We start from the raw sequence: 19,474 nt of genomic DNA on the forward strand, positions 1-19,474 counted from the left end.
GAACTTTGTATTGCTTTAAATGCATTTTCAGCCCGATTGTACACTTCAGGTGAAACTGTCAAAATCTTAAAAATGAGCAAAAGCACAATGAAATTAATGCTGGAATCATCTTCAAGTTGCTAAAATACACTAATGACAGCAAAAAGTTTGAGTCTACAACATTTAGTTAAGGTGTGAGAGCCTAAATGAACTTTGTATTGCTTTAAACGTGTTTTCAGCCCAAGATTGTACACTTCAGGTGAAACTGTCAAAATCTTCAAAATGAGCAAAAGCACAATGAAATTAAAGCTGGAATCACCTTCAAGTTGCTAAAATACACTAATGACAGCAAGAAGTTTGAGTCTACAACATTTAGTTATGGTGTGAGAGCCAAAATGAACTTTTTATTGCTGTAAACGCGTTTTCAGCACCTGAATGTACACTTCAGGTGAAACTGTCAAAATCTTCAAAATGAGCAAAAGCACGATGAAATTAATGCTGGAATCATCTTCAAGTTGCTAAAATACACTAATGACAGCAAAAAGTTTGAGTCTACAACATTTAGTTAAGGTGTGAGAGCCAAAATGAACTTTGTATTGCTTTAAATGCATTTTCAGCCCGATAGTACACTTCAGGTGAAACTGTCAAAATCTTCAAAATGAGCAAAAGCACAATGAAATTAATGCTGGAATCATCTTCAAGTTGCTAAAATACACTAATGACAGCAAAAAGTTTGAGTCTACAACATTTAGTTAAGGTGTGAGAGCCAAAATTAACTTTGTATTGCTTTAAATGCATTTTCAGCCCGATAGTACACTTCAGGTGAAACTGTCAAAATCTTCAAAATGAGCAAAAGCACAATGAAATTAATGCTGGAATCATCTTCAAGTTGCTAAAATACACTAATGACAGCAAAAAGTTTGAGTCTACAACATTTAGTTATGGTGTGAGAGCCAAAATGAACTTTGTATTGCTGTAAACGCGTTTTCAGCACCTGATTGTACACTTCAGGTGAAACTGTCAAAATCTTCAAAATGAGAAAAAGCACAATGAAATTAATGCTGGAATCATCTTCAAGTTGCTAAAATACACCAATGACAGCAAAAAGTTTGAGTCTACAACATTTAGTTAAGGTGTGAGAGCCAAAATGAACTTTGTATTGCTTTAAATGCATTTTCAGCCCGAATGTACACTTCAGGTGAAACTGTCAAATTCTTCAAAATGAGCAAAAGCACAATGAAATTAATGCTGGAATCATCTTCAAGTTGCTAAAATACACTAATGACAGCAAAAAGTTTGAGTCTACAACATTTAGTTAAGGTGTGAGAGCCAAAATGAACTTTGTATTGCTTTAAATGCATTTTCAGCCCGATTGGACACTTCAGGTGAAACTGTCAAAATCTTCAAAATGAGCAAAAGCACAATTAAATTAATGCTGGAATCATCTTCAAGCTGCTAAAATACACTAATGACAGTAACAAGTTTGAGTCTACAACATTTAGTTAAGGTGTGAGAGCCTAAATTAACTTTGTATTGCTTTAAACGCATTTTCAGCCCCTGATTGTACACTTCAGGTGAAACTGTCAAAATATTCAAAATGAGCAAAAGCACAATGAAATTAATGCTGGAATCATCTTTAAGTTGCTAAAATACACTAATGACAGTAAAAAGTTTAAGTCTACAACATTTAGTTAAGGTGTGAGAGCCAAAATTAACTTTGTATTGCTTTAAATGCATTTTCAGCCCGAATGTACACTTCAGGTGAAACTGTCAAATTCTTCAAAATGAGCAAAAGCACAATGAAATTAATGCTGGAAACATCTTCAAGTTGCTAAAATACACTAATGACAGCAACAAGTTTGAGTCTACAACATTTAGTTAAGGTGTGAGAGCCAAAATGAACTTTGTATTGCTGTAAACGCGTTTTCAGCACCTGATTGTACACTTCAGGTGAAACTGTCAAAATCTTCAAAATGAGCAAAAGCACAATGAAATGAATGCTGGAATCATCTTCAAGTTGCTAAAATACACTAATGACAGCAAAAAGTTTGAGTCTACAACATTTAGTTAAGGTGTGAAAGCCTAAATGAACTTTTCATTGCTTTAAACGCGTTTTAAGCCCTTGATTGTACAATTCAGGTGAAACTGTCAAAATCTTCAAAATGAGCAAAAGCACAATGAAATTAATGCTGGAATCATCTTCAAGTTGCTAAAATACACTAATGACAGCAACAAGTTTGAGTCTACAACATTTAGTTAAGGTGTGAGAGCCAAAATGAACTTTGTATTGCTGTAAACGCGTTTTCAGCACCTGATTGTACAATTCAGGTGAAACTGTCAAAATATTCAAAATGAGCAAAAGCACAATGAAATTAATGCTGGAATCATCTTCAAGTTGCTAAAATACACTAATGACAGCAAAAAGTTTGAGTCTACAACATTTAGTTAAGGTGTGAGAGCCAAAATTAACTTTGTATTGCTTTAAATGCATTTTCAGCCCGATTGGACACTTCAGGTGAAACTGTCAAAATCTTCAAAATGAGCAAAAGCACAATTAAATTAATGCTGGAATCATCTTCAAGCTGCTAAAATACACTAATGACAGTAACAAGTTTGAGTCTACAACATTTAGTTAAGGTGTGAGAGCCTAAATGAACTTTGTATTGCTTTAAACGCATTTTCAGCCCCTGATTGTACACTTCAGGTGAAACTGTCAAAATCTTCAAAATGAGCAAAAGCACAATGAAATTAATGCTGGAATCATCTTCAAGTTGCTAAAATACACTAATGACAGCAAAAAGTTTGAGTCTACAACATTTAGTTAAGGTGTGAGAGCCAAAATGAACTTTGTATTGCTTTAAATGCATTTTCAGCCCGAATGTACACTTCAGGTGAAACTGTCAAATTCTTCAAAATGAGCAAAAGCACAATGAAATTAATGCTGGAATCATCTTCAAGTTGCTAAAATACACTAATGACAGCAAAAAGTTTGAGTCTACAACATTTAGTTAAGGTGTGAGAGCCAAAATTAACTTTGTATTGCTTTAAATGCATTTTCAGCCCGATTGGACACTTCAGGTGAAACTGTCAAAATCTTCAAAATGAGCAAAAGCACAATTAAATTAATGCTGGAATCATCTTCAAGCTGCTAAAATACACTAATGACAGTAACAAGTTTGAGTCTACAACATTTAGTTAAGGTGTGAGAGCCTAAATTAACTTTGTATTGCTTTAAACGCATTTTCAGCCCCTGATTGTACACTTCAGGTGAAACTGTCAAAATATTCAAAATGAGCAAAAGCACAATGAAATTAATGCTGGAATCATCTTTAAGTTGCTAAAATACACTAATGACAGTAAAAAGTTTAAGTCTACAACATTTAGTTAAGGTGTGAGAGCCAAAATGAACTTTGTATTGCTTTAAATGCATTTTCAGCCCGAATGTACACTTCAGGTGAAACTGTCAAATTCTTCAAAATGAGCAAAAGCACAATGAAATTAATGCTGGAAACATCTTCAAGTTGCTAAAATACACTAATGACAGCAACAAGTTTGAGTCTACAACATTTAGTTAAGGTGTGAGAGCCAAAATGAACTTTGTATTGCTGTAAACGCGTTTTCAGCACCTGATTGTACACTTCAGGTGAAACTGTCAAAATCTTCAAAATGAGCAAAAGCACAATGAAATGAATGCTGGAATCATCTTCAAGTTGCTAAAATACACTAATGACAGCAAAAAGTTTGAGTCTACAACATTTAGTTAAGGTGTGAAAGCCTAAATGAACTTTTCATTGCTTTAAACGCGTTTTCAGCCCTTGATTGTACAATTCAGGTGAAACTGTCAAAATCTTCAAAATGAGCAAAAGCACAATGAAATGAATGCTGGAATCATCTTCAAGTTGCTAAAATACACTAATGACAGCAAAAAGTTTGAGTCTACAACATTTAGTTAAGGTGTGAAAGCCTAAATGAACTTTTCATTGCTTTAAACGCGTTTTCAGCCCTTGATTGTACAATTCAGGTGAAACTGTCAAAATCTTCAAAATGAGCAAAAGCACAATGAAATTAATGCTGGAATCATCTTCAAGTTGCTAAAATACACTAATGACAGCAACAAGTTTGAGTCTACAACATTTAGTTAAGGTGTGAGAGCCAAAATGAACTTTGTATTGCTGTAAACGCGTTTTCAGCACCTGATTGTACAATTCAGGTGAAACTGTCAAAATCTTCAAAATGAGCAAAAGCACAATGAAATTAATGCTGGAATCATCTTCAAGTTGCTAAAATACACTAATGACAGCAAAAAGTTTGAGTCTACAACATTTAGTTAAGGTGTGAGAGCCAAAATTAACTTTGTATTGCTTTAAATGCATTTTCAGCCCGATTGGACACTTCAGGTGAAACTGTCAAAATCTTCAAAATGAGCAAAAGCACAATTAAATTAATGCTGGAATCATCTTCAAGCTGCTAAAATACACTAATGACAGTAACAAGTTTGAGTCTACAACATTTAGTTAAGGTGTGAGAGCCTAAATGAACTTTGTATTGCTTTAAACGCATTTTCAGCCCCTGATTGTACACTTCAGGTGAAACTGTCAAAATCTTCAAAATGAGCAAAAGCACAATGAAATTAATGCTGGAATCATCTTCAAGTTGCTAAAATACACTAATGACAGCAAAAAGTTTGAGTCTACAACATTTAGTTAAGGTGTGAGAGCCAAAATTAACTTTGTATTGCTTTAAATGCATTTTCAGCCCGATTGGACACTTCAGGTGAAACTGTCAAAATCTTCAAAATGAGCAAAAGCACAATTAAATTAATGCTGGAATCATCTTCATGCTGCTAAAATACACTAATGACAGTAACAAGTTTGAGTCTACAACATTTAGTTAAGGTGTGAGAGCCTAAATGAACTTTGTATTGCTTTAAACGCATGTTCAGCCCCTGATTGTACACTTCAGGTGAAACTGTCAAAATCTTCAAAATGAGCAAAAGCACAATGAAATTAATGCTGGAATCATCTTCAAGTTGCTAAAATACACTAATGACAGCAACAAGTTTTAGTCTACAACATTTAGTTAAGGTGAGAGAGCCTAAATGAACTTTGTATTGCTTTAAATGCATTTTCAGCCCGATTGTACACTTCAGGTGAAACTGTCAAAATCTTAAAAATGAGCAAAAGCACAATGAAATTAATGCTGGAATCATCTTCAAGTTGCTAAAATACACTAATGACAGCAAAAAGTTTGAGTCTACAACATTTAGTTAAGGTGTGAGAGCCTAAATGAACTTTGTATTGCTTTAAACGCGTTTTCAGCCCAAGATTGTACACTTCAGGTGAAACTGTCAAAATCTTCAAAATGAGCAAAAGCACAATGAAATTAATGCTGGAATCATCTTCAAGTTGCTAAAATACACTAATGACAGCAAAAAGTTTGAGTCTACAACATTTAGTTAAGGTGTGAGAGCCAAAATGTACTTTGTATTGCTTTAAATGCATTTTCAGCCCGATAGTACACTTCAGGTGAAACTGTCAAAATCTTCAAAATGAGCAAAAGCACAATGAAATTAATGCTGGAATCATCTTCAAGTTGCTAAAATACACTAATGAGAGCAAAAAGTTTGAGTCTACAACATTTAGTTAAGGTGTGAGAGCCAAAATGAACTTTGTATTGCTGTAAACGCGTTTTCAGCACCTGATTGTACACTTCAGGTGAAACTGTCAAAATCTTCAAAATGAGCAAAAGCACAATGAAATTAATGCTGGAAACATCTTCAAGTTGCTAAAATACACTAATTACAGCAACAAGTTTGAGTCTACAACATTTAGTTAAGGTGTGAGAGCCAAAATGAACTTTGTATTGCTGTAAACGCGTTTTCAGCACCTGATTGTAAACTTCAGGTGAAACTGTCAAAATATTCAAAATGAGCAAAAGCACAATGAAATTAATGCTGGAATCATCTTCAAGTTGCTAAAATACACTAATGACAGCAAAAAGTTTGAGTCTACAACATTTAGTTAAGGTGTGAGAGCCAAAATGAACTTTGTATTGCTGTAAACGCATTTTCAGCACCTGATTGTACACTTCAGGTGAAACTGTCAAAATCTTCAAAATGAGCAAAAGCACAATGAAATTAATGCTGGAATCATCTTCAAGTTGCTAAAATACACTAATGACAGCAACAAGTTTGAGTCTACAACATTTAGTTATGGTGTGAGAGCCAAAATGAACTTTGTATTGCTTTAAATGCATTTTCAGCCCGAATGTACACTTCAGGTGAAACTGTCAATTTCTTAAAAATGAGCAAAAGCACAATGAAATTAATGCTGGAATCATCTTCAAGTTGCTAAAATACACTAATGACAGCAAAAAGTTTGAGTCTACAACATTTAGTTAAGGTGTGAGAGCCAAAATTAACTTTGTATTGCTTTAAATGCATTTTCAGCCCGATTGGACACTTCAGGTGAAACTGTCAAAATCTTCAAAATGAGCAAAAGCACAATTCAATTAATGCTGGAATCATCTTCAAGCTGCTAAAATACACTAATGACAGTAACAAGTTTGAGTCTACAACATTTAGTTAAGGTGTGAGAGCCTAAATGAACTTTGTATTGCTTTAAACGCATTTTCAGCCCCTGATTGTACACTTCAGGTGAAACTGTCAAAATCTTCAAAATGAGCAAAAGCACAATGAAATTAATGCTGGAATCATCTTCAAGTTGCTAAAATACACTAATGACAGCAACAAGTTTGAGTCTACAACATTTAGTTAAGGTGTGAGAGCCTAAATGAACTTTGTATTGCTTTAAATGCATTTTCAGCCCGATTGTACACTTCAGGTGAAACTGTCAAAATCTTAAAAATGAGCAAAAGCACAATGAAATTAATGCTGGAATCATCTTCAAGTTGCTAAAATACACTAATGACAGCAAAAAGTTTGAGTCTACAACATTTAGTTAAGGTGTGAGAGCCTAAATGAACTTTGTATTGCTTTAAACGTGTTTTCAGCCCAAGATTGTACACTTCAGGTGAAACTGTCAAAATCTTCAAAATGAGCAAAAGCACAATGAAATTAAAGCTGGAATCACCTTCAAGTTGCTAAAATACACTAATGACAGCAAGAAGTTTGAGTCTACAACATTTAGTTATGGTGTGAGAGCCAAAATGAACTTTTTATTGCTGTAAACGCGTTTTCAGCACCTGAATGTACACTTCAGGTGAAACTGTCAAAATCTTCAAAATGAGCAAAAGCACGATGAAATTAATGCTGGAATCATCTTCAAGTTGCTAAAATACACTAATGACAGCAAAAAGTTTGAGTCTACAACATTTAGTTAAGGTGTGAGAGCCAAAATGAACTTTGTATTGCTTTAAATGCATTTTCAGCCCGATAGTACACTTCAGGTGAAACTGTCAAAATCTTCAAAATGAGCAAAAGCACAATGAAATTAATGCTGGAATCATCTTCAAGTTGCTAAAATACACTAATGACAGCAAAAAGTTTGAGTCTACAACATTTAGTTATGGTGTGAGAGCCAAAATGAACTTTGTATTGCTGTAAACGCGTTTTCAGCACCTGATTGTACACTTCAGGTGAAACTGTCAAAATCTTCAAAATGAGAAAAAGCACAATGAAATTAATGCTGGAATCATCTTCAAGTTGCTAAAATACACTAATGACAGCAAAAAGTTTGAGTCTACAACATTTAGTTAAGGTGTGAGAGCCAAAATGAACTTTGTATTGCTTTAAATGCATTTTCAGCCCGAATGTACACTTCAGGTGAAACTGTCAAATTCTTCAAAATGAGCAAAAGCACAATGAAATTAATGCTGGAATCATCTTCAAGTTGCTAAAATACACTAATGACAGCAACAAGTTTGAGTCTACAACATTTAGTTAAGGTGTGAGAGCCTAAATGAACTTTGTATTGCTTTAAATGCATTTTCAGCCCGATTGTACACTTCAGGTGAAACTGTCAAAATCTTAAAAATGAGCAAAAGCACAATGAAATTAATGCTGGAATCATCTTCAAGTTGCTAAAATACACTAATGACAGCAAAAAGTTTGAGTCTACAACATTTAGTTAAGGTGTGAGAGCCTAAATGAACTTTGTATTGCTTTAAACGTGTTTTCAGCCCAAGATTGTACACTTCAGGTGAAACTGTCAAAATCTTCAAAATGAGCAAAAGCACAATGAAATTAAAGCTGGAATCACCTTCAAGTTGCTAAAATACACTAATGACAGCAAGAAGTTTGAGTCTACAACATTTAGTTATGGTGTGAGAGCCAAAATGAACTTTTTATTGCTGTAAACGCGTTTTCAGCACCTGAATGTACACTTCAGGTGAAACTGTCAAAATCTTCAAAATGAGCAAAAGCACGATGAAATTAATGCTGGAATCATCTTCAAGTTGCTAAAATACACTAATGACAGCAAAAAGTTTGAGTCTACAACATTTAGTTAAGGTGTGAGAGCCAAAATGAACTTTGTATTGCTTTAAATGCATTTTCAGCCCGATAGTACACTTCAGGTGAAACTGTCAAAATCTTCAAAATGAGCAAAAGCACAATGAAATTAATGCTGGAATCATCTTCAAGTTGCTAAAATACACTAATGACAGCAAAAAGTTTGAGTCTACAACATTTAGTTAAGGTGTGAGAGCCAAAATTAACTTTGTATTGCTTTAAATGCATTTTCAGCCCGATAGTACACTTCAGGTGAAACTGTCAAAATCTTCAAAATGAGCAAAAGCACAATGAAATTAATGCTGGAATCATCTTCAAGTTGCTAAAATACACTAATGACAGCAAAAAGTTTGAGTCTACAACATTTAGTTATGGTGTGAGAGCCAAAATGAACTTTGTATTGCTGTAAACGCGTTTTCAGCACCTGATTGTACACTTCAGGTGAAACTGTCAAAATCTTCAAAATGAGAAAAAGCACAATGAAATTAATGCTGGAATCATCTTCAAGTTGCTAAAATACACCAATGACAGCAAAAAGTTTGAGTCTACAACATTTAGTTAAGGTGTGAGAGCCAAAATGAACTTTGTATTGCTTTAAATGCATTTTCAGCCCGAATGTACACTTCAGGTGAAACTGTCAAATTCTTCAAAATGAGCAAAAGCACAATGAAATTAATGCTGGAATCATCTTCAAGTTGCTAAAATACACTAATGACAGCAAAAAGTTTGAGTCTACAACATTTAGTTAAGGTGTGAGAGCCAAAATGAACTTTGTATTGCTTTAAATGCATTTTCAGCCCGATTGGACACTTCAGGTGAAACTGTCAAAATCTTCAAAATGAGCAAAAGCACAATTAAATTAATGCTGGAATCATCTTCAAGCTGCTAAAATACACTAATGACAGTAACAAGTTTGAGTCTACAACATTTAGTTAAGGTGTGAGAGCCTAAATTAACTTTGTATTGCTTTAAACGCATTTTCAGCCCCTGATTGTACACTTCAGGTGAAACTGTCAAAATATTCAAAATGAGCAAAAGCACAATGAAATTAATGCTGGAATCATCTTTAAGTTGCTAAAATACACTAATGACAGTAAAAAGTTTAAGTCTACAACATTTAGTTAAGGTGTGAGAGCCAAAATTAACTTTGTATTGCTTTAAATGCATTTTCAGCCCGAATGTACACTTCAGGTGAAACTGTCAAATTCTTCAAAATGAGCAAAAGCACAATGAAATTAATGCTGGAAACATCTTCAAGTTGCTAAAATACACTAATGACAGCAACAAGTTTGAGTCTACAACATTTAGTTAAGGTGTGAGAGCCAAAATGAACTTTGTATTGCTGTAAACGCGTTTTCAGCACCTGATTGTACACTTCAGGTGAAACTGTCAAAATCTTCAAAATGAGCAAAAGCACAATGAAATGAATGCTGGAATCATCTTCAAGTTGCTAAAATACACTAATGACAGCAAAAAGTTTGAGTCTACAACATTTAGTTAAGGTGTGAAAGCCTAAATGAACTTTTCATTGCTTTAAACGCGTTTTAAGCCCTTGATTGTACAATTCAGGTGAAACTGTCAAAATCTTCAAAATGAGCAAAAGCACAATGAAATTAATGCTGGAATCATCTTCAAGTTGCTAAAATACACTAATGACAGCAACAAGTTTGAGTCTACAACATTTAGTTAAGGTGTGAGAGCCAAAATGAACTTTGTATTGCTGTAAACGCGTTTTCAGCACCTGATTGTACAATTCAGGTGAAACTGTCAAAATATTCAAAATGAGCAAAAGCACAATGAAATTAATGCTGGAATCATCTTCAAGTTGCTAAAATACACTAATGACAGCAAAAAGTTTGAGTCTACAACATTTAGTTAAGGTGTGAGAGCCAAAATTAACTTTGTATTGCTTTAAATGCATTTTCAGCCCGATTGGACACTTCAGGTGAAACTGTCAAAATCTTCAAAATGAGCAAAAGCACAATTAAATTAATGCTGGAATCATCTTCAAGCTGCTAAAATACACTAATGACAGTAACAAGTTTGAGTCTACAACATTTAGTTAAGGTGTGAGAGCCTAAATGAACTTTGTATTGCTTTAAACGCATTTTCAGCCCCTGATTGTACACTTCAGGTGAAACTGTCAAAATCTTCAAAATGAGCAAAAGCACAATGAAATTAATGCTGGAATCATCTTCAAGTTGCTAAAATACACTAATGACAGCAAAAAGTTTGAGTCTACAACATTTAGTTAAGGTGTGAGAGCCAAAATTAACTTTGTATTGCTTTAAATGCATTTTCAGCCCGATTGGACACTTCAGGTGAAACTGTCAAAATCTTCAAAATGAGCAAAAGCACAATTAAATTAATGCTGGAATCATCTTCATGCTGCTAAAATACACTAATGACAGTAACAAGTTTGAGTCTACAACATTTAGTTAAGGTGTGAGAGCCTAAATGAACTTTGTATTGCTTTAAACGCATGTTCAGCCCCTGATTGTACACTTCAGGTGAAACTGTCAAAATCTTCAAAATGAGCAAAAGCACAATGAAATTAATGCTGGAATCATCTTCAAGTTGCTAAAATACACTAATGACAGCAACAAGTTTTAGTCTACAACATTTAGTTAAGGTGAGAGAGCCTAAATGAACTTTGTATTGCTTTAAATGCATTTTCAGCCCGATTGTACACTTCAGGTGAAACTGTCAAAATCTTCAAAATGAGCAAAAGCACAATGAAATTAATGCTGGAATCATCTTCAAGTTGCTAAAATACACTAATGAGAGCAAAAAGTTTGAGTCTACAACATTTAGTTAAGGTGTGAGAGCCAAAATGAACTTTGTATTGCTGTAAACGCGTTTTCAGCACCTGATTGTACACTTCAGGTGAAACTGTCAAAATCTTCAAAATGAGCAAAAGCACAATGAAATTAATGCTGGAAACATCTTCAAGTTGCTAAAATACACTAATTACAGCAACAAGTTTGAGTCTACAACATTTAGTTAAGGTGTGAGAGCCAAAATGAACTTTGTATTGCTGTAAACGCGTTTTCAGCACCTGATTGTAAACTTCAGGTGAAACTGTCAAAATATTCAAAATGAGCAAAAGCACAATGAAATTAATGCTGGAATCATCTTCAAGTTGCTAAAATACACTAATGACAGCAAAAAGTTTGAGTCTACAACATTTAGTTAAGGTGTGAGAGCCAAAATGAACTTTGTATTGCTGTAAACGCATTTTCAGCACCTGATTGTACACTTCAGGTGAAACTGTCAAAATCTTCAAAATGAGCAAAAGCACAATGAAATTAATGCTGGAATCATCTTCAAGTTGCTAAAATACACTAATGACAGCAACAAGTTTGAGTCTACAACATTTAGTTAAGGTGTGAGAGCCAAAATGAACTTTGTATTGCTTTAAATGCATTTTCAGCCCGAATGTACACTTCAGGTGAAACTGTCAAATTCTTAAAAATGAGCAAAAGCACAATGAAATTAATGCTGGAATCATCTTCAAGTTGCTAAAATACACTAATGACAGCAAAAAGTTTGAGTCTACAACATTTAGTTAAGGTGTGAGAGCCAAAATTAACTTTGTATTGCTTTAAATGCATTTTCAGCCCGATTGGACACTTCAGGTGAAACTGTCAAAATCTTCAAAATGAGCAAAAGCACAATTCAATTAATGCTGGAATCATCTTCAAGCTGCTAAAATACACTAATGACAGTAACAAGTTTGAGTCTACAACATTTAGTTAAGGTGTGAGAGCCTAAATGAACTTTGTATTGCTTTAAACGCATTTTCAGCCCCTGATTGTACACTTCAGGTGAAACTGTCAAAATCTTCAAAATGAGCAAAAGCACAATGAAATTAATGCTGGAATCATCTTCAAGTTGCTAAAATACACTAATGACAGCAACAAGTTTGAGTCTACAACATTTAGTTAAGGTGTGAGAGCCTAAATGAACTTTGTATTGCTTTAAATGCATTTTCAGCCCGATTGTACACTTCAGGTGAAACTGTCAAAATCTTAAAAATGAGCAAAAGCACAATGAAATTAATGCTGGAATCATCTTCAAGTTGCTAAAATACACTAATGACAGCAAAAAGTTTGAGTCTACAACATTTAGTTAAGGTGTGAGAGCCTAAATGAACTTTGTATTGCTTTAAACGTGTTTTCAGCCCAAGATTGTACACTTCAGGTGAAACTGTCAAAATCTTCAAAATGAGCAAAAGCACAATGAAATTAAAGCTGGAATCACCTTCAAGTTGCTAAAATACACTAATGACAGCAAGAAGTTTGAGTCTACAACATTTAGTTATGGTGTGAGAGCCAAAATGAACTTTTTATTGCTGTAAACGCGTTTTCAGCACCTGAATGTACACTTCAGGTGAAACTGTCAAAATCTTCAAAATGAGCAAAAGCACGATGAAATTAATGCTGGAATCATCTTCAAGTTGCTAAAATACACTAATGACAGCAAAAAGTTTGAGTCTACAACATTTAGTTAAGGTGTGAGAGCCAAAATGAACTTTGTATTGCTTTAAATGCATTTTCAGCCCGATAGTACACTTCAGGTGAAACTGTCAAAATCTTCAAAATAAGCAAAAGCACAATGAAATTAATGCTGGAATCATCTTCAAGTTGCTAAAATACACTAATGACAGCAAAAAGTTTGAGTCTACAACATTTAGTTATGGTGTGAGAGCCAAAATGAACTTTGTATTGCTGTAAACGCGTTTTCAGCACCTGATTGTACACTTCAGGTGAAACTGTCAAAATCTTCAAAATGAGAAAAAGCACAATGAAATTAATGCTGGAATCATCTTCAAGTTGCTAAAATACACTAATGACAGCAAAAAGTTTGAGTCTACAACATTTAGTTAAGGTGTGAGAGCCAAAATGAACTTTGTATTGCTTTAAATGCATTTTCAGCCCGAATGTACACTTCAGGTGAAACTGTCAAATTCTTCAAAATGAGCAAAAGCACAATGAAATTAATGCTGGAATCATCTTCAAGTTGCTAAAATACACTAATGACAGCAACAAGTTTGAGTCTACAACATTTAGTTAAGGTGTGAGAGCCTAAATGAACTTTGTATTGCTTTAAATGCATTTTCAGCCCGATTGTACACTTCAGGTGAAACTGTCAAAATCTTAAAAATGAGCAAAAGCACAATGAAATTAATGCTGGAATCATCTTCAAGTTGCTAAAATACACTAATGACAGCAAAAAGTTTGAGTCTACAACATTTAGTTAAGGTGTGAGAGCCTAAATGAACTTTGTATTGCTTTAAACGTGTTTTCAGCCCAAGATTGTACACTTCAGGTGAAACTGTCAAAATCTTCAAAATGAGCAAAAGCACAATGAAATTAAAGCTGGAATCACCTTCAAGTTGCTAAAATACACTAATGACAGCAAGAAGTTTGAGTCTACAACATTTAGTTATGGTGTGAGAGCCAAAATGAACTTTTTATTGCTGTAAACGCGTTTTCAGCACCTGAATGTACACTTCAGGTGAAACTGTCAAAATCTTCAAAATGAGCAAAAGCACGATGAAATTAATGCTGGAATCATCTTCAAGTTGCTAAAATACACTAATGACAGCAAAAAGTTTGAGTCTACAACATTTAGTTAAGGTGTGAGAGCCAAAATGAACTTTGTATTGCTTTAAATGCATTTTCAGCCCGATAGTACACTTCAGGTGAAACTGTCAAAATCTTCAAAATGAGCAAAAGCACAATGAAATTAATGCTGGAATCATCTTCAAGTTGCTAAAATACACTAATGACAGCAAAAAGTTTGAGTCTACAACATTTAGTTAAGGTGTGAGAGCCAAAATTAACTTTGTATTGCTTTAAATGCATTTTCAGCCCGATAGTACACTTCAGGTGAAACTGTCAAAATCTTCAAAATGAGCAAAAGCACAATGAAATTAATGCTGGAATCATCTTCAAGTTGCTAAAATACACTAATGACAGCAAAAAGTTTGAGTCTACAACATTTAGTTATGGTGTGAGAGCCAAAATGAACTTTGTATTGCTGTAAACGCGTTTTCAGCACCTGATTGTACACTTCAGGTGAAACTGTCAAAATCTTCAAAATGAGAAAAAGCACAATGAAATTAATGCTGGAATCATCTTCAAGTTGCTAAAATACACCAATGACAGCAAAAAGTTTGAGTCTACAACATTTAGTTAAGGTGTGAGAGCCAAAATGAACTTTGTATTGCTTTAAATGCATTTTCAGCCCGAATGTACACTTCAGGTGAAACTGTCAAATTCTTCAAAATGAGCAAAAGCACAATGAAATTAATGCTGGAATCATCTTCAAGTTGCTAAAATACACTAATGACAGCAAAAAGTTTGAGTCTACAACATTTAGTTAAGGTGTGAGAGCCAAAATTAACTTTGTATTGCTTTAAATGCATTTTCAGCCCGATTGGACACTTCAGGTGAAACTGTCAAAATCTTCAAAATGAGCAAAAGCACAATTAAATTAATGCTGGAATCATCTTCAAGCTGCTAAAATACACTAATGACAGTAACAAGTTTGAGTCTACAACATTTAGTTAAGGTGTGAGAGCCTAAATTAACTTTGTATTGCTTTAAACGCATTTTCAGCCCCTGATTGTACACTTCAGGTGAAACTGTCAAAATATTCAAAATGAGCAAAAGCACAATGAAATTAATGCTGGAATCATCTTTAAGTTGCTAAAATACACTAATGACAGTAAAAAGTTTAAGTCTACAACATTTAGTTAAGGTGTGAGAGCCAAAATGAACTTTGTATTGCTTTAAATGCATTTTCAGCCCGAATGTACACTTCAGGTGAAACTGTCAAATTCTTCAAAATGAGCAAAAGCACAATGAAATTAATGCTGGAAACATCTTCAAGTTGCTAAAATACACTAATGACAGCAACAAGTTTGAGTCTACAACATTTAGTTAAGGTGTGAGAGCCAAAATGAACTTTGTATTGCTGTAAACGCGTTTTCAGCACCTGATTGTACACTTCAGGTGAAACTGTCAAAATCTTCAAAATGAGCAAAAGCACAATGAAATGAATGCTGGAATCATCTTCAAGTTGCTAAAATACACTAATGACAGCAAAAAGTTTGAGTCTACAACATTTAGTTAAGGTGTGAAAGCCTAAATGAACTTTTCATTGCTTTAAACGCGTTTTAAGCCCTTGATTGTACAATTCAGGTGAAACTGTCAAAATCTTCAAAATGAGCAAAAGCACAATGAAATGAATGCTGGAATCATCTTCAAGTTGCTAAAATACACTAATGACAGCAAAAAGTTTGAGTCTACAACATTTAGTTAAGGTGTGAAAGCCTAAATGAACTTTTCATTGCTTTAAACGCGTTTTCAGCCCTTGATTGTACAATTCAGGTGAAACTGTCAAAATCTTCAAAATGAGCAAAAGCACAATGAAATTAATGCTGGAATCATCTTCAAGTTGCTAAAATACACTAATGACAGCAACAAGTTTGAGTCTACAACATTTAGTTAAGGTGTGAGAGCCAAAATGAGCTTTGTATTGCTGTAAACGCGTTTTCAGCACCTGATTGTACAATTCAGGTGAAACTGTCAAAATATTCAAAATGAGCAAAAGCACAATGAAATTAATGCTGGAATCATCTTCAAGTTGCTAAAATACACTAATGACAGCAAAAAGTTTGAGTCTACAACATTTAGTTAAGGTGTGAGAGCCAAAATTAACTTTGTATTGCTTTAAATGCATTTTCAGCCCGATTGGACACTTCAGGTGAAACTGTCAAAATCTTCAAAATGAGCAAAAGCACAATTAAATTAATGCTGGAATCATCTTCAAGCTGCTAAAATACACTAATGACAGTAACAAGTTTGAGTCTACAACATTTAGTTAAGGTGTGAGAGCCTAAATGAACTTTGTATTGCTTTAAACGCATTTTCAGCCCCTGATTGTACACTTCAGGTGAAACTGTCAAAATCTTCAAAATGAGCAAAAGCACAATGAAATTAATGCTGGAATCATCTTCAAGTTGCTAAAATACACTAATGACAGCAAAAAGTTTGAGTCTACAACATTTAGTTAAGGTGTGAGAGCCAAAATTAACTTTGTATTGCTTTAAATGCATTTTCAGCCCGATTGGACACTTCAGGTGAAACTGTCAAAATCTTCAAAATGAGCAAAAGCACAATTAAATTAATGCTGGAATCATCTTCATGCTGCTAAAATACACTAATGACAGTAACAAGTTTGAGTCTACAACATTTAGTTAAGGTGTGAGAGCCTAAATGAACTTTGTATTGCTTTAAACGCATGTTCAGCCCCTGATTGTACACTTCAGGTGAAACTGTCAAAATCTTCAAAATGAGCAAAAGCACAATGAAATTAATGCTGGAATCATCTTCAAGTTGCTAAAATACACTAATGACAGCAACAAGTTTTAGTCTACAACATTTAGTTAAGGTGAGAGAGCCTAAATGAACTTTGTATTGCTTTAAATGCATTTTCAGCCCGATTGTACACTTCAGGTGAAACTGTCAAAATCTTAAAAATGAGCAAAAGCACAATGAAATTAATGCTGGAATCATCTTCAAGTTGCTAAAATACACTAATGACAGCAAAAAGTTTGAGTCTACAACATTTAGTTAAGGTGTGAGAGCCTAAATGAACTTTGTATTGCTTTAAACGCGTTTTCAGCCCAAGATTGTACACTTCAGGTGAAACTGTCAAAATCTTCAAAATGAGCAAAAGCACAATGAAATTAATGCTGGAATCATCTTCAAGTTGCTAAAATACACTAATGACAGCAAAAAGTTTGAGTCTACAACATTTAGTTAAGGTGTGAGAGCCAAAATGTACTTTGTATTGCTTTAAATGCATTTTCAGCCCGATAGTACACTTCAGGTGAAACTGTCAAAATCTTCAAAATGAGCAAAAGCACAATGAAATTAATGCTGGAATCATCTTCAAGTTGCTAAAATACACTAATGAGAGCAAAAAGTTTGAGTCTACAACATTTAGTTAAGGTGTGAGAGCCAAAATGAACTTTGTATTGCTGTAAACGCGTTTTCAGCACCTGATTGTACACTTCAGGTGAAACTGTCAAAATCTTCAAAATGAGCAAAAGCACAATGAAATTAATGCTGGAAACATCTTCAAGTTGCTAAAATACACTAATTACAGCAACAAGTTTGAGTCTACAACATTTAGTTAAGGTGTGAGAGCCAAAATGAACTTTGTATTGCTGTAAACGCGTTTTCAGCACCTGATTGTAAACTTCAGGTGAAACTGTCAAAATATTCAAAATGAGCAAAAGCACAATGAAATTAATGCTGGAATCATCTTCAAGTTGCTAAAATACACTAATGACAGCAAAAAGTTTGAGTCTACAACATTTAGTTAAGGTGTGAGAGCCAAAATGAACTTTGTATTGCTGTAAACGCATTTTCAGCACCTGATTGTACACTTCAGGTGAAACTGTCAAAATCTTCAAAATGAGCAAAAGCACAATGAAATTAATGCTGGAATCATCTTCAAGTTGCTAAAATACACTAATGACAGCAACAAGTTTGAGTCTACAACATTTAGTTAAGGTGTGAGAGCCAAAATGAACTTTGTATTGCTTTAAATGCATTTTCAGCCCGAATGTACACTTCAGGTGAAACTGTCAAATTCTTAAAAATGAGCAAAAGCACAATGAAATTAATGCTGGAATCATCTTCAAGTTGCTAAAATACACTAATGACAGCAAAAAGTTTGAGTCTACAACATTTAGTTAAGGTGTGAGAGCCAAAATTAACTTTGTATTGCTTTAAATGTATTTTCAGCCCGATTGGACACTTCAGGTGAAACTGTCAAAATCTTCAAAATGAGCAAAAGCACAATTCAATTAATGCTGGAATCATCTTCAAGCTGCTAAAATACACTAATGACAGTAACAAGTTTGAGTCTACAACATTTAGTTAAGGTGTGAGAGCCTAAATGAACTTTGTATTGCTTTAAACGCATTTTCAGCCCCTGATTGTACACTTCAGGTGAAACTGTCAAAATCTTCAAAATGAGCAAAAGCACAATGAAATTAATGCTGGAATCATCTTCAAGTTGCTAAAATACACTAATGACAGCAACAAGTTTGAGTCTACAACATTTAGTTAAGGTGTGAGAGCCTAAATGAACTTTGTATTGCTTTAAATGCATTTTCAGCCCGATTGTACACTTCAGGTGAAACTGTCAAAATCTTAAAAATGAGCAAAAGCACAATGAAATTAATGCTGGAATCATCTTCAAGTTGCTAAAATACACTAATGACAGCAAAAAGTTTGAGTCTACAACATTTAGTTAAGGTGTGAGAGCCTAAATGAACTTTGTATTGCTTTAAACGTGTTTTCAGCCCAAGATTGTACACTTCAGGTGAAACTGTCAAAATCTTCAAAATGAGCAAAAGCACAATGAAATTAAAGCTGGAATCACCTTCAAGTTGCTAAAATACACTAATGACAGCAAGAAGTTTGAGTCTACAACATTTAGTTATGGTGTGAGAGCCAAAATGAACTTTTTATTGCTGTAAACGCGTTTTCAGCACCTGAATGTACACTTCAGGTGAAACTGTCAAAATCTTCAAAATGAGCAAAAGCACGATGAAATTAATGCTGGAATCATCTTCAAGTTGCTAAAATACACTAATGACAGCAAAAAGTTTGAGTCTACAACATTTAGTTAAGGTGTGAGAGCCAAAATGAACTTTGTATTGCTTTAAATGCATTTTCAGCCCGATAGTACACTTCAGGTGAAACTGTCAAAATCTTCAAAATGAGCAAAAGCACAATGAAATTAATGCTGGAATCATCTTCAAGTTGCTAAAATACACTAATGACAGCAAAAAGTTTGAGTCTACAACATTTAGTTATGGTGTGAGAGCCAAAATGAACTTTGTATTGCTTTAAATGCATTTTCAGCCCGATAGTACACTTCAGGTGAAACTGTCAAAATCTTCAAAATGAGCAAAAGCACAATGAAATTAATGCT

The sequence above is a fragment of the Leptonotus elevatus genome, unplaced genomic scaffold (assembly GCF_054856555.1).
Source record: "Leptonotus elevatus isolate MCC_2025b unplaced genomic scaffold, RoL_Lele_1.0 HiC_scaffold_23, whole genome shotgun sequence".
Taxonomy (NCBI): Eukaryota; Metazoa; Chordata; class Actinopteri; order Syngnathiformes; family Syngnathidae; genus Leptonotus; species Leptonotus elevatus.